Raw genomic sequence first — 16,740 nt, 5'->3', positions numbered from 1 at the left:
TCAAACAAAAATTAACCTTGAACAAAATCATCTCAAGGAACAAGAATTTATACTTTAACGCCTATATGCCGTCACTATTTTTTAATATTTAATGCTGGTTTTAAATATCATCTCAAGGAACCAGCGTTAAAGGAACAACCTTTAACGCTGGTTTTAATATTTTATTAGCTAAAATATTTATACTTTAAAGCCTATATGCCGTCACTATTTTTTCCCGAATTATCTAAAGAAAAATAAAATAACTTTTTGATTTATTGTGACGTTAAAAACCGATTACTGACGCCTAATTACCGTCACAAAATTTCTGACGCCATTTTGGCATCACAAATCCTCAAAAGCCTCTGTCACAAAAATCCAGTTATGGTGTAGTGTATGTTCATTTGTGGTTCCACTACTACATAAATTTGAGCGAATCATTGAATAGATTTTGTATCACCGCCGCCGTGTGTTTAGTGCTTTTCTTCCCCAATATAGTAGGTGCATTGATCGGTGTTTGCATTCCTCAAATTATAATTCACCGAACGCTTGGGGATATTTTTCATTGAATTCCATGTGAGGTCCCAAAATTATATGAAATCCCATAGCACCGTCTCGATCGTCAAAATGTGGTCCAATGAAAGGTTTAGCAAGGTTTTAGCTCTCACCAAATACTTGCCTTTTAGTAGCCCGGTAAAACTTGTAATGGCCGGTGATGGCATGTAGTTGCCTATATAGTGGCTGGTAGTTACAATTTTTCTTAGTGGCTTAAGTTGTTTGACTAAAATAATAAGATATGGAGACTATTTTTCGTACATAAACTGGTTTTAGAAACTTATGCCCTGTTGTTTTATTTTTATTTTTAGTTTGCAAGTTTGCTTATTGTTAATTGATATATTGGCCTAGTGATGGCATGTAGTTGCTTGTATAGTGGCTTGGCAGTTCATGTTTACGGTTTTGTTAGTGGCTTAAGGTGTTTGATCGAATGAGTAAGAGATAGAAACCGTTATATCATTACATAAACTGATTTTAGAAGCTCTTATGCCTGTTGTTTTACTATTAGTTTGCAAGTTTGCTTATTGTTGATTGATATATTGGGTGAACGCTTTGGTCGATCGTGATTTGCATGATTTTATCTTGCTTAATCCTTTTTTTTCATGTGTATGTAGTACTTGTGTATTGAATTTCGACATTGAGTATGGATAAGCCTTGGATGACTATGGATAGACTTTTCCGATGAATACTGAGGAAGGGGTCAAGTATTTTATAGAATGTCTTTGGAGAGCATGCAGCCCGCATAATCTTAATTTCATAAGATGCCCATGCCTTAATTGTGGGAACCACTTGCATCGAGTTTGGATGATATCAAGGATCATCTGTTTCATGTTGGTTTTGAAAAAAGTTCTGAAGCGTGGATATGGCATGGGGAAAAGCCTCACAGTGGAAAGTCCCGAAGTGTCGACACGCATGAACCTCCATGTCAAGACTTTGATATGGAAACCCCATGTGATTTTGGGGACACGGTTAGAATGGTTAATGATGCATATGAGAGTTTCACGGGGAATCCTGAAAAGCTTTGTAAATTGCTTGAAGATGCTGAGAAACCTTTGTACAAAGGTTGCAAAAGCTATACAAAGTTATCATCCCTTGTGGAATTGTTCAACTTGAAAGCCAGTAGTGGGTGGTCAGACACGAGTTTTACCAAGCTATTGAAGGTGTTGGGAAAAATGTTGCCGGATAATAACGAAGTGCCACAATCCATGACCAAAGCTAGAAATGTTTTGTCTACGTTTGGAATGGAAGTTCAAAAAATACATGCATGTCCCAATGATTGCATACTTTAAAGAGGAGATGAGTACAAGGATTTAACTAGTTGTCCAACTTGTGGAACATCGAGATATCAGGAAAAGAAGGGTAAAGCGCCTGCGAAAGTTTTGTGGTACTTTCCGCCTCTCCCAAGGTTTGCAAAGATGTTTCAATCCGCTCAGACATCAAAGGATTTGGTATGGCATGCAGATAGAAGAGTAGAAGTTGATGGTCAAATGCGTCATCCAGCAGATTCTCCAGCATGGAAAGAGGTTGATAAAAGGTGGCGAGTTATTTGAAGATCCAAGAAATCTGCGACTTGCTCTTTTCGACAGATGGGATTAATCCACATAGTAATCTCAGCTCTAGGCATAGTTCTTTGGCGGTTATGTTGATCACTTACAATCTTCCTCCATGGTTATGTATGAAGAAAATTTTCGATCGACAATGTTGATATCAGGTCCCCGGCAACCTGGTAATGATATTGATGTTTACCTTAGACCTTTAATTGAAGATTTACAGGCTCTTTGGAATCCTGGTGTGGAGGTTTATGATGCCTACAAGCAAGAATCTTTTACATTAAGGGCTGTTCTACTGTGGACGATCAATGATTTTCCTGCTCTTGGAAATTTAGCTGGGTGTAGTGTCAAGGGATATCTTGCTTGTCCAATATGTGGTGAGAAAACTGATTCTACAAGATTGAAACACTCGAATAAAAACATATATCAGTCCCATAGAAAGTTCCTTCCAAAAATCATCGTTATCGGAAGGCAAAGGAAGGCATTTAATGGTCGACAAGAGTTAAGATCACATCCGGACCGTTAACCTGGAGAGGTGATTTGAGAGAAGCTCAAAGGGATGAAAGTTAGATGGGGAAACCAAAGCTGGTGATTCCAAAGCCAAAAACATCAAGAAAGAAGTCAAAGGCATCCAATGAAGAGTCACAAAACACGAGAAGCGACCTAGCACTTCTGATGAGAATGAAAGTGGTAAATATTGGAAGAAGAGATCCATATTTTTTGAGCTTGAATATTGGGAATTCTTGCTTGTGCGACACAACTTGGATGTCATGCATATTGAGAAAAATATTTGTGATAGCATCATCGGCACACTACTTAACATTAAGTACAAGACAAAAGATGACCTCAAAAGTCGCCTAGACCTCTTAGAAATGGACATGAGGAAGGAACTAGCACCAGAGAAAAGGGGAAATAGGACTTATCTTCCACCAGCATGTCATACGTTATCTAGAGCTGAGAAAGTAACAGTTTGCAACACTTTGCGTGAACTCAAAGTGCCAGATGGATATTCTTCACATTTTAGACACCGCGTGTCGATGCAAGATCTAAAAGTGTATGGTCTCAAGTCTCATGACTGTCACATATTGATGCAGCAACTTCTTCCTGTGGCAATACGATCAGTGTTGCCAAAGCACGTGAGGTATACCATCACTCGGTTGTGTTTCTTTTTCAACTCTCTTTGCACCAAAGTAGTGGATGTGTCAAAATTAAAGGAAATTCAAGACAATTTGGTCCTCACTTTATGTCTACTGGAAATGTACTTTCCACCATCGTTCTTTGATGTCATGGTGCATCTATCTGTTCATCTTATAAGGGAGGTTGAGCTTTGTGGGCCAGTATTCTTTCGTTGGATGTATCCATTTGAGAGGCAAGTACACAGAAAATTGAATTAACTACTTTCAATAATTTAGTAAAGCTTCATCAATTTGATTGTTTGTTTGTTTGTATTTTCTCTTTTTTTGTTACTTTTTGAATATTAGGTTCATGAAAATACTAAAGGGCTACGTGCGGAATCGAAATCGTCCAGAAGGATGCATTGCTGAAAATTATATCCTTGAAGAAGCTGTTGAGTTTCTTAGCGAGTACTTATCTGGAGTGAATGCTGTGGGAGTCCCATCAGTTAGAAACATGGATACTAATGATACGGAGAAAGAAAATACAATTTCTAAGGGAAAGCCTCTTGGTGGTATGAATGTTGTTGAAGTCGACGAGAAGACTTGGGAGCAAGCTCATCAATGTGTTTTGGCAAACACTAATGACGTTCAACCTTATATCGAAATGCGTTAGTATAGGATTTTGTTTTTCCTTATTTCACCTAGACAGATAATGGTGACCAAGCTTTTTTTTCTTAACTTGATAGGAAGCATATGGAACACCTAAAGCTTACTTATCCTCGTAAGTCGACCAAATGGTATCAAGATGAGCACACTCGCACATTCATTTATTGGATTCGTCAAAGGGTAAGATTATCTGAAATTATTTTACATCTAATACAACTTTGCTAAATTCGACTAAGATTCTTGGATAACTTGGATAATCAGGTTAAGGAGGAGGCAGCAGTTACCGGTAACAAACTTTCAAACACCCTGAAAGTTATAGCTCAAGGACCTCGTCGAGACGTTCTAAAGTGTTCAGGCTATGTTATTGGTGGATACCGTTTTCATACGAAGGATCATGAAGCTTCACTAGTAAACCAAAATAGTGGTGTGGGTTTAATGGCGACAACAGTGCAAATTTCAAGTGCCAAGGATAAGAACCCCGTTGTTTCAGAAATGGGTTACTACGGTGTTATAACTGAGATATGGCTGCTCGACTATCTGGTACTCAAAGTCCCAGTATTTAAGTGTGACTGGGTTGACAACAGAAATGGCATCAAAGTAGACGATTTGGGTTTCACTTATGTTAACCTTGGTAGAATTGGACATAAGGAAGACCCTTTTGTGATGGCCTCTCAGGCCAAGCAAGTCTTTTATGTACCTGACCAACTCGATCCAAAATGGTCAATAGCTTTGAGGACTCCTGAAAGAGACTACCTTGAGGAAGGGAATGAGGATGAGCTAGATCATACAAGTAGTAAAGTCTTTCCAGATGTCGACTTCCTTAGTTCAGGTGCATCAGTATCATCTTATGTGCGTGTAGATTGTGAGGGGACTTATGTCGACCCTACCTCTAACGATTAAGTTAGAGCATGTTATGATTTTTTTCTTTCTATGGGGATGTTTGAACAAGTTTGTTCCTTTATTATTTGACTATTGAATATTGTTATTAAATGTGAATTCATACCTACTTTGATATTTATATTTGCCTTAATACTTTAATTCATGTTATGGATGATCATTTGTCTTATTATTGTTTAATTAATATTGTCCAAGTTATTGATACCTAGCTTATTTCATATGTTGTTATTGGTTAAAGTCTTCATGTCTATACTTCGGTATATAGGAAATCAAAGCATGGATCCAGGAGAGAATTCTGATTCGATTCAGATATGGGAGTTGATTTGAGACTTCCGATACACCAATGGAAGTTAACAATACACAAGATTCAAGTGTAGAAAGGACAGGAAGAGGAGCAGTTCAATGCAAAAGGATAACAAAATGAGAGAGGGTGAACTATTGAATGTTCAATACAATGAAGATGGTCAACGATATGGGGAAGGCGGAAAGGATTTGGCAAGCTACTCGGGTTTGTTAGCTGAGTCCCGAATCTCTATTGTTGATTATGAAAATTGGCATCTTTGTCGGAGATGAAGTGAGAGACTTGTTATGGGATACTATAAAGGTAAATAGCTCGGTTGTACTATTAATTGTCTAATTAGTCTTAGGTTATTGTAACTTTAAAGCTTATTCTTTTTTTATAGGCCAAATTCAACTTGACAGAAGACGAAAAGAAGGGTGTTGTCTCAGATATTGGTGAGAAATGGAAAGAATTCAAGAGTCGGTTGACTAGGTACTATATCACTCCCTACAAAGACCAACCCTGAAAAGCTTTTGAAGCCGCCTAAAAACACGAGAAAAATATTAGACAGGAAGATTGGGAAAGATTTGTGAAGTCAAGACTGACACCAAAATTTCAGGTTAGGATAACTTATTTTTGTTAGTTTGATTGGTTTTGGATAACTGTATTCATTTATGGTTAACAAGCATTCTATCTTATGATACTTCCTACTGCCTTCTTCTCTAAAACCTCAGCCCATGTGCTCTTACTTTCTGCTGGATTTTCTGTTAGTTAGTGTATGGTATCTCGTATCTATGAGTTAGTCGCTATCCGTCCGGCCGAATGCAAGAGTCAACTCCCAGGAAGCCAAGTGTCTTAGAAGAGTCCGTAAAGGTATCCTAATACCTAGTGGCTAGGGCAAGTAGTCCCCATTTGTTATCTGCGGCTGAAGCCGCTTCAATTCGAGTTTCTCTAGCAAGTTCCAAGTCCCTAGTTTGTAGCTTCAGCCTAAAGCGAAGTCCGGTCAAGAAGGAGCGAGTCCGGGCATTAAGGAGTTGGTAGCAAGTAAGGAGTTGTTTGTAGCTGCAGCTAAAGGGAAGTCCGTTCAAAGGTGTCAAGATCGATACCGAGAACTTGTTCCGATCAAATGCATTATCTCACACGCGTTCAGGGCCATAAAATCCCGATGGGCCGCTGCTCTCCTCTTGAGTGAATGAACTCAAGGAGGAACGAATAGGAGACATAAAAGATATATTCACTACACAAAACCTCCGGGTTCGGCTATGTTTTGAGGGACTCGCCAACCCCGCTCTTGTCCAAGAACCATTCCGAGTGGAGCCCGGATTCAGGGAAAGTTATCAATATGAGTTATCTTGAAATGCACTCGGTACAAGGAGGCGATCACGGGCAGTAGTAAGGCGTTATTGTCCTCACCCTACGGGTGGGACTTACGATATCGCATCGTCGCCTCATCTGACTCTTCTGCGGAAACGGTGCAGAGTTGGAGTTGGCAAGCAATTCCAAAGAGAAAGAGAGTCTTTGTAAAGGTAGTAGAGGCTCTTGTTGATGTGGAAGGGATGGTACTACTTAAGTACTTCCAGTCTGTATGTTCCTAGTTGATAGAATTTTATTACTATTAGCTGAACATTGCAGTTCTCTTTAATTCACTATTACTCTATGATGATGGTGATAGTAGAGGGTCTTCATCGGTTTATTAGTCGTGAAGCGGTCGAATATTCAAAAACTTCGACCTTCGATTGCCTGAAAACTATGTAGTCTCTGACGCTGTGTACTCTCTGATGGTACACTCTGACGGTATTCAAAAACTCGACCTTCGATTGCCTGAAAACTGTGTACTCTCTGATGGTACACTCTGACGGTATTCAAAAACTCGACCTTCGATTGCCTGAAAACTCTGACCTTCGATTACTCTATGATGGTGATAGTAGAGAGGGTCTTCAGTTTATTAGTCTTCATCAGTGTACTCTCTGACGCTGTGGAAAATGGAGATGGTGCCTGAAAACTTTACATTTCAAACACTGCTTCCCAGTTGGAAAAACTGTTATACACTTTAAACTGGAAAAACTGGAAAAACTGGCATACACTTTAATCAGTGTTATACACCAGTCATAATGCTTGATGATTGTTTTTAACACAGGCGCTATTGTATGAAAATGTACCGACTGTAGTTGATTAGCAAGTCTTGGGTCTTGACAAGCTGGCATACACTTGACAAGCTGGCATACACTTGGTTCACAAGCTGGCATACACTTATCTGTTTACAGCTGCTTCCAGTAATGTTTTTCCCTGAAGTTGCTCTTCCATTATATTCTAAGCTTTAATTAGCTACAGGGCCCCAAGCATAAGCTCACTAAAATTTTGTTTACAACAGAGAACGAAACGAAACTATTATGACGAGTGAGAGTTGGAGCTAGGCAGAGGAGAGTTAGGAGCTATAGTTGCATCAGTGAAGAGTGAGGAGCTATGGCTTATAGGAACGGTAGTGGCGTTATCGCGGAAAGCTTTGGCTTACCTTTGATTCTCCTTCCAGTTCCGATGAAATCCGGGGCATTGCGGCCAGAGGAAAGGACTTCACCGCCTTCCCCCTCGATTTATAACTTGTAGTCAACTTTTAGGAAATGTTTGAACAAGGATAACAGAGCTAAAAAGCCGAGGTCTTGTCGAGCTTAAGTGACGAGCTAGAGTTGGAGCTATGGATAGTATTTGCTATCGCTATCTTTATATATGCATTCTTTGTAGGGTAGCTACTACTCGCTGTGTAAATAGAACCTTCTCTTGCTAGTGCTAAGTAGTGACTTCCCGCCAACATTAAGTCATGAAAATCATTATGACGAAAGTGAGAGTTGGAGCTAGGCGGAGGAGAGTTAGGAGCTAAGTAGTGACTTCCGCCAACATTAAGTCATGAAAATGCATATGCCGCCAACATTAAGTCATGAAAATAATGTGACTAAGCCTCGAAATGTCTCATTCACTCTTTTGTTCTCCAGTCAACACAATGAATGTTGTCAATATAGGCCCTAACAACATGGCAATCACTGTACGCACAAACCCACCACAGTAAGCACCTTTAAATAGTTGGTCCTCTAAAAATTCTTTACTTGTCTGTTAATAGGAATGTGACCTCCCCAAATTGCTGCTGTCATAGGATGTCATCTACAAGCGGTATTTTTGCACATCTAAACTCAGGCAGCCCCTTTGATAGTCTAGGATTGTGTGCCAACCTAGGTTGTTAATAGGAATGTGACCTCCCCAAATTGCCTTTGACGTGTGCTGTGATAATTAATTCCTCGACTATTAAAGACATCCAATCACATTAAACCTATATATTGTTTTTTATTCCTAAAGACGACTAATTCCATGTTTTCCGTGAAATTAGCAAACTTAATTCACAAAATGGCGAAAGCAAAGCAAAAGTATATAACCATAGGGCCGGGCAAGAGGCGGGATTTGCGATATTGGAGAACAATTGGTGAGTACATTGTCTGTCTCAACATTTATACATGTAGGCACTTGTTAATTTGTTTGGGTATGATAAACCTTCAACCAAGAATTTCAAGACATGCATCATTATTAACCCATGGCTTTTGCGTGATTATTTTGTAACCATAGAAAAAGAGTTGGGACCATCCTTTAATGGAAAAAATCGAAGGCCTTCAATATGGAAAAGAGCTTACCAAAAAAAAAGGAAAATATATTGAAGTAGCTACGGAAAGAGTGGCTGAAAAGATTGTAAGTTTTCTAATCATTTATTATTATGTTTTAATGTTAGACATGAATGCTTGTTGTGATTTGGATTTGCTAAATCCTTGTTTACTTCAAAACTTAATTGAAGGATGTCTGACTAAGGAAGTAGAGAGGGAAAGGTAGTTATTGAAGGAAGTAAAGACATCTTAACTCTAGCATTGGGCACACCCGAGCATCCCGGTCGCGACTCGAAAGCAGTTGGAAAGGGGATCACCCCACCACATATTTCCATGTTAACAAACGTGGCTCAAAGGAACATGTTACAAAGTTGGAATCAACAATTCAAGAGCAACGGGACCAAAACTACCGTCTTCAGGAAGACGTTAGGTTGTTGTTGGATAGAGTCAGAAGGTTGGAGGACAAAGATAACTCCTTACCATCTGAAAAAATCTCTTCAAACAAAGAATACGAGTGTCAATATTGATCAGACGATACACTCATCTGACAAACATCAATCTAGTAGACTAGTAAAAAATGCTCAGCAAGTAAGTTACTACTGTGAATGTTTATTTTATTTTATTTTATTGGTAACCTGCCATCTATTTGTGCATCATTCATCGTTGCGTCTAGTGTTTGTGCAACAACAGTTTGACCCAACCATTTTATGCATTCCGACCTTCTAACTACAAATTTTATTTTTCTGACTAATAGCTGAAAAAAATGGGAAGGCAGCCCAACCTCCATCAAAGCCCAAAGCAGATCATGGTAACAAAGCAAATAAGAAAACACAAGAAGGTCTAACACCATTTTCGAGGCCAACATCTGGTCTAGGACAGGCAAGTAGCATTTTACACGTGATATATATAATTTTAATAATGTTGCGTGGTTCTAAGATTTATACTTCAATTGTAGGGCCTAGAGTGTAATTTGGCTCAATCTGATCGTGTGAACAAGGTAAATAAGAATAAAACACGGGGTCAAACATCATTTCGTGGTCCAACATCTGGTCCAGAGAGGTAAGTAGTGTTTTACACATTATATATATAATTTTAAAATGGTTCTAAGATTTATACTTCAATTGTAGGGCCTAGAGTGTAATTTGGCTCAATTTGATCATGTGAACAAGGCAAATAAGAAAACACGAGGTCAAACATTTGGTCTAGGGGAGGTAAATTGTAGTTTACACGTAATATGTTATTAAAATATAATGTTGTGTTCTTATTATGATACTTAGACATTTATATAGGAAAAAGAATGTTATTTGGCTGTGGTTGGCCGAACAAATATTGTTGCTGAAGGCTTGGTATACGAGGGAAATAAACGAAAAGAAATTCACGGTTACCCTTTGGGACTCAATAATGTTCGTGTTGCGGTTGTATCGCTTGTTTTCGAAGAAGTCGGGCCGCCTTGCTCTTCCTATACAAGTGAATGAGGAGCTTAGATATGTCGCAGATGCTCTTGGCACACAAGTTCCTTGGCCAAAGGACCATGTCTATTATAAAGACGACATTGAGGTAAATAACAAGATTCTTTAATATGAAGTTATATGATCGATTTCTGAATTTGGCTTCTCTTTTAATAATTGGTTGTTATGAATTTTTAATTTAGGGAAGTAAAAATCAAACTAGTGATAGTCATAATCAAGGTGCAATAGATTCGTTTGTGGGATTCCTCAATATGGCGCTTCCAGGGGACCAAGGTTCGATACATTTTCCAAAGAGGGAGGAGAATTGTTTGGAGATAATATGGGTAGTTTCATTATGGAGAAAAGCGATATAATGGATGTATGTAACATGGGTTGGTTAGATGCTGCTATTTTGGTGGTATACATGAGGTTAGAATATCTGCAAAATTTCATTGTTGGTGCTATCGTAAATCTTAGATATTCATATTTAGTTTTAGTAATTATGATTGCTTTATTTTTCTTTCTCTAGGAATTTATGAGAATTTGTGAGTTGATGATGTCGCCGGATTTGTAAACCCTTTATCTTTCACAAGAGTTAATGGGAATGAGAAAACTCAAATTATTGTGGAGAGCTTGCAGAATACAAGTGGAAAAAGAGTTGTTCTTATCCCTTATAATCCAGGGTAAGGATATTGTCTTATATTTTTAATACTATCCATGTTTTATCATTTTCATTGGAATGTATATTATAGTTTTAATGCCTAATTTTTCTTTTTTAACCACACATGCCTCTGATCTTTTTGTAGTGGACATTGGGTTTTGATTGCTATTAATTTATCGCGAATGACTTTTAATTGGTTGGATTCGATGCATAATCTACCATCTAATGATATGGATATCTATTTTAACAGGTTTGTCATGATTGTGTATGTATATGAAATAATTAGATCATTACGTGTTTATCTTTTACTTGCTAATTAGGTTTTACATTGATCTTATTTTGAAGTGCGGTCATGAAAATAGAAAGACTTGAAGGGAAAGGAAGTAAAGGTCCAGTGAAGTGGGAGAAGATTATGGTAATAAACAAATTCTTATGTATATATACTGTGTGTTTGGAAAAATATATGCTTATGAATATTTTCCATGTTTGTACTTAGGGCCCGTACCAACCTGGTAGTAAAGAGTGTGGGTATTACGTAATGAAGTTTATGAGAGAAATAATGGAAGCTTGTTTAGATAATTCTTTTGAAAATAAGGTATATTTGGTCATACACTAGCATTCTCTATTTTGTGTTACTCTTCATTATTTAGTTATTATATACTTTTTATCTTTGATCGTGCAGATGACAAATCTATCCCTCAAAGATACATACACACAAGAGGAACTTGATGTTGTTCGACTTGAAATTCTTAGATTCATCCAAAGATAATGGAGCCGTTCGAGCCAAGCGCCGAGTCTTAGCTAGGTTTTGACCCTTTCCAATTAAGGTGTGGTGCTTGGTCTCACCATTTTTTTTTGATATTTTAGATAGAACAAATAGATTGTTTTTTTTTATTGATGCAACAAGTTAGGTCATTATTATTTTGATATAACAAGTAAATTTGGATGTTTCTTTTATTATTGATGACTCAAAAAAGTTCAAAATTCTTTTAGCAATTCAATGTCTTTGTGTTGGATGTGTAAATTTATTTCTTTTGTTTGTGTTGCACTATGAATTGCTTATTTGAGCAATGTGTTTTTAAATCCAGTGTGGATATATATGGTGAAAATGGGCAGGTTGCAGGTTGAATGAATATGATTAGAATCAAATAATTAGGGGATTTTATTTAAAAAAAAAAAAAAAAAAAAACTATAAACCACGGTTTGTATCCAACCGTGGTATATATCATATTTATTTCCCACGGTTTCTAACCGTGGTATATATCAGTTTATATAACCCACGGTTTGTATCCAACCGTGGTATATATCAGTTTATATAACCCACGGTTTGTATCCAACCATGGTATATATCAGTTTATATAACCCACAGTTTGTATCCAACCGTGGTATATAAGAGATATTTCCCACGGTTCACATCGAATATAGCAGACTTTTCGGGCTATTAACCACGGTTTGTAAATTCTAATACCACTGTTTTACTAAAAACCGTGGTATATAAGAGATATTTTTCCCCACGGTTTTGTTAGAAGTATTTGTCACGGTGGTTGTTACCACGGTATGAAAACAGTGGCAAAAGGCTTTTTACCACTGTAAATAACAGTGGTATATGAGCTTTTCTGTAGTAGTGTACCTATCAGAGTATACAAGGTTCCATGTTTTTGACCCTTCATAATAACTAAAGAGCCATTAACAATATTTAGGACTCCACCTTCGCCCACAAACTTGTGGCCTTTGGAATTCAAGGTACCAAGATAAATAAGACTTTTCTTTAGCTCAAGAACATGTCTCACATCGGTTAAAGTCCTCACTACACCATCATACATCTTTACCCGTATAGTTCCAATTCCTACCGTCTTACAAGCAACATCATTACCCATTAAAATGGAACCACCATCAATGCTCTCATCAGAAGTAAACCACTTTCTATTTCAGGCACATATGATAGGAACATCCGGAATCAAGAATCAACCTTTTGGTCATATAGTCTTGTGTGGACACACAGAGACTGAACTCATCCTCTTCAGAGCCTGAAGCATAACTTGCCTCAATTTTTGCCTTACCTTTCTTCTGACCATCTCTCTTGTTCTCTTTCTTCAGGTGAGGACAATTACTTGCGTAATGTCCCTTTTCATTATAATTATAGCACTGTACATGTTTTAAAGGCTTCTTTGACTTGGACCTAGAATTCTCATTACTTGAATAATTCTGTTCATACGAATTTCCTCTTGCCACTAGCCCCTAACCTGCATCAATGCTATTCTCTACACGTGTCTTCTTCATCAACTCATAAGAAATAAGTGCACTCTAAACTTCGTCAAGATCGACGACTTCTCTGTTCATGAATGTAGTCATTAGATGCTCATAGCTTTCTGGCAAGGAGAATATTAAACATGCCACTTGATCCTCATCATCCATCTTCATACCAACATTCAAATAATCCGTTAGACGTCGACGGAACTCACTAACGTGCTCTTGCATCGTTGAACCATCGACCATCATGTACCGATAAAGACGCTTCTTAAGGTACATCTTGTTCGTCATGCTCTTGGTCATATACATAGACTCTAGTTTGAGCCAAATACCTGTAACGGTATTTTCTCCCATCACACTATACATGACCTCATTAGCAAGACATAACCGGATTGATGAACAAACCTGAAGATCGAACTCTTCCCAATCATCATTACTCATATTCGCCGCCTTAGGTTTAATCCCCTTTCAAGCCTTGTGCAAACCTTGTTGGATGAGGATGTCCTTTACTTGGACTTGCCAAATCCCAAAGTTATTCCTCCCATTAAACTTCTCTACTTCAAACCTTGCGTTTGACATCTTGGAAGCCATCTTTAAAGTTATACACAATAACCCAAAAAAAAAACAATTCACTTCGGAATTTAATCGAACACCTTGTCTATACAAATTTCGAACACTAAACTCAAAATCCTAGGTCGTATACCTATGCTCCGATACCAATTGTTGTGTATAAATAACTGCAGAAACAACGTTACCCACAACAAAACGGATCAATCCAATACAAGGATCGATCTTTCTCAATAGACAAGACTTCAACACCCTCCAAGCAATATCCCAACACTTCTTAATATCAAATAACAAACATATAAAGTAAAACAATTAATGTAAAGGAAGAACAAACCACAAGACGAGATATATCGTGGTTCGGCAATTTGCCTACTTCCACACTGCGAGTTCCAAGCTTTACTGGATGTCCGGAGTAACTGATTACAAGTCTCTCAATTCACTCACAAAGAATGAACACTCAACTCACAAAGAATTGCTCTCTTATAATCTCTCTCTTTTTTGGTTTTGGAAAAGTTAGGTTTCTACAGAAAAAACCTATATTTATACTATTTCCAAAAACTTCCGAAAAGGGGCAAAATCGTGCTGAAATAACTTGTGAGCACGGGTCGCGCCCTCGACCAGGCAAAGTGGAGCGCAATTCGCGCTTAAAACACTGGAGGTCAAAATCTCATGAGCGCGGGTCGCGCCTTGCCCAAGTGGAAACTGAGCGCAGGTCACGCCCTTCATACCAGATAGAAAAAAAACCGGAGTTTTCTCTACAATAGGCAACCTCCAGAACAAGTTTTTCAGGATCATATGACCACAAAAGAGTTTACTAACCGCTTGCATGGTTGCCACATTCACCATTGTAAAGGTGTGATTCAGCTTTTCTTTACATACACAGTTGAATGGGAACTGGAATGGATTATTATAGGGACCGAGTTTGGTTTAGGAGTGAACTGCCTACGTATCCTGCTCTCGATTATGAGGGTAGAGAAAAATCAGGTCTGGCATAGTTCATAGGAGGGGTATTTATAGATGTGGAGAGTGAATCCTAGCCCACCACGTGTAAAGTGTATCACAAACATGGGGTCTAGATTAAGGAGGCATGCAAGAACTGTCTTTATAGGTCTGCTATGATGATGGGGATTAGTAGTCTGGACAAGTAGCTTGCGGCAGTGGTCAGTAGCTGGTGGCAGTGATTTGTGCATGTGCATCTCTGTTCATGATTGCTTCTAGAAGATAAGCTGAGTCACGTTATAGTCTGGTTTGCGTGATGGCGCGAATTGTGCTAGAGCGTTCTCTTAACTTGTAAACGTGATCTGGTTCCACAGGTCGGTGTGGTATTTCCATCATGCTGAGTACGCGCCTGATATTCCTGAAGGAGGATATCACTCCCTTACACAGCCCCCTCTTAGTAGGGAGTGCTGGTCATGGAAGCGACCTGCTGAGAAAAAATAGTAGCGCGTGTGGATCATACTAGATGTGAAAATGTCCAATGAGCTGGGGAGAATGATCTGTTGAATCATGTGAGCTGGTGGGCGTAGATGCTTTCGACACGTGTTCGGCACGTGAGAAGATCTGAGCAGTTGCAGAGAAAACGTGCCGTCCCATTTTTCTGGGATTTGAAAAGACAGAACAGTTTGTTGAAAATCGTGTGCGGCTAGGGCAAGGGTGTAATCATGATGCCTTGGAAACTGGAGGGGTGGTTGTTCAAAGATTACGCTTGCGTTTTTTTGAAACATTACTTTGCTGCTTCGCCTTGTAGAAAACACTTCACTACCGCAACAACCTTCAGGTTAGTTTTCTGCCATTGTTGACCTCCTGTTTATTGCTTTGTGCTTAGTCTTTGTTCTAGAGTTGTTAGGACGTTCGATTAGTTACTAGTGGCTAGAACTGTTAGGGCGAAAGGAGAGATGTCTGACTCAGATGATACGCGATCTCATGAGGTTCGCGAAGTTTCTCTTGGTTAGGATGATAAGGAGGAAGAGAGAGATGAGTCGGTGTGTGGGGTGAGTGAGGGTGGTGATGAAAATAAAGCAGTTGAGGAGGCCGGAGTGGGGAGGGGAGATGAGGCTAAATCATCTGCAGGGTCGCCGGGCCGCGAAGCACTTCAGGTCGCGGTGAGGGGTCGGCGTCCAGCGGGCTGCCGCCTAGGGTTGTGGACAAACACGCTTTGAGGGTGTTCCCCTATTTAAGGAAAAAATATGGGATAACCGTAAGCGGTCTGGAGATCCATGAGCCCGATCAGCATGCTCTGGTCTATAGCAATAGGTATACCCCCACTGAACTATGGGGTTATCGTCGTGAGGGGCAGTTGAGGGCACATATGAAGATACCATTCTCGAAGCTGGTTTGTGAGTTCTTGAACCGCTGTGGCAAAGCGCCTGTTCAGTTTGTGGATAACATGTGGCGGTTGTTCAGGGTGTTTGACCTGCTGAACGCCAGTGGTGAATACCGGATAGAGGTTGCTGATATTATTGAGTATTACTCACTAAAGCGATCTCGGTCGCTTAACTTTAGCTTGCAAACCCGAGCCAAGCTGTCGAGCGTTCTGGATGGAATGAGTAACGAGTCTTGGGATAAAAGACCGTTTCTTCTTGTTGGAAACTATTGTGCGAGCAGGTTCAGTGTGGAAAATAAAATATGCGACTTTACTGGTGGATACCAGTACGCTCTTTGAGAATATTGATCTTGCGTTAGTTGAGTTTGCACTGATATTACTGTTTTGTTGTCTGTGCAGATATCCCCCTCGAAAAGGAGACGAGCTGAAAGGTGATTGAAAAGTTTGCTAGGTTAACTCGAGCTGAGAAACAAACGAAGCTTCCGGAAGTCGTACATTTCTTTAAAGAACGGGGAGGACCTGCGATTAGGGAGAAGAGGGAGGTGCAAAAGAGCAGGGCGCGGGGTAAGGTGAGCGGGAGAACATCGAGAAAGCCTGTGATGGAAAAGCGTAGGAGTGATCTGGTGACTAGGGAAGATAAGAACTGCGATCGTACTGGGGTGAAGCGACCCACCGGCGGTGCTGGTGCGTCTGGGTCTGGAGTTGGGCAGGGTCAAGTGGACGCTCCATTCGATTTGGAGGACTCTCTCTTTGAAATCCCTGAACCTCGCTTGTTTACGAAGAAGGGTAATGACCCCGAGTCTCGACCTTC

General features: G+C 39.3%; 1 pseudogene; it reads left to right on the top strand.

Moving 5' to 3' along the window:
- The first annotated feature begins 2,170 nt into the window (after positions 1–2,170).
- Positions 2,171–11,558, top strand: LOC147495102 (uncharacterized; annotated as a pseudogene).
- Positions 11,559–16,740: the final 5,182 nt, after the last annotated feature.

Source organism: Coptis chinensis, chromosome 6 (genome assembly GCF_015680905.1).
Source record: "Coptis chinensis isolate HL-2020 chromosome 6, ASM1568090v1, whole genome shotgun sequence".
NCBI classification, from domain to species: domain Eukaryota; kingdom Viridiplantae; phylum Streptophyta; class Magnoliopsida; order Ranunculales; family Ranunculaceae; genus Coptis; species Coptis chinensis.
Note: the sequence above shows the minus strand (reverse complement) of the source record. Positions and strands in the feature narration are given on the sequence as shown.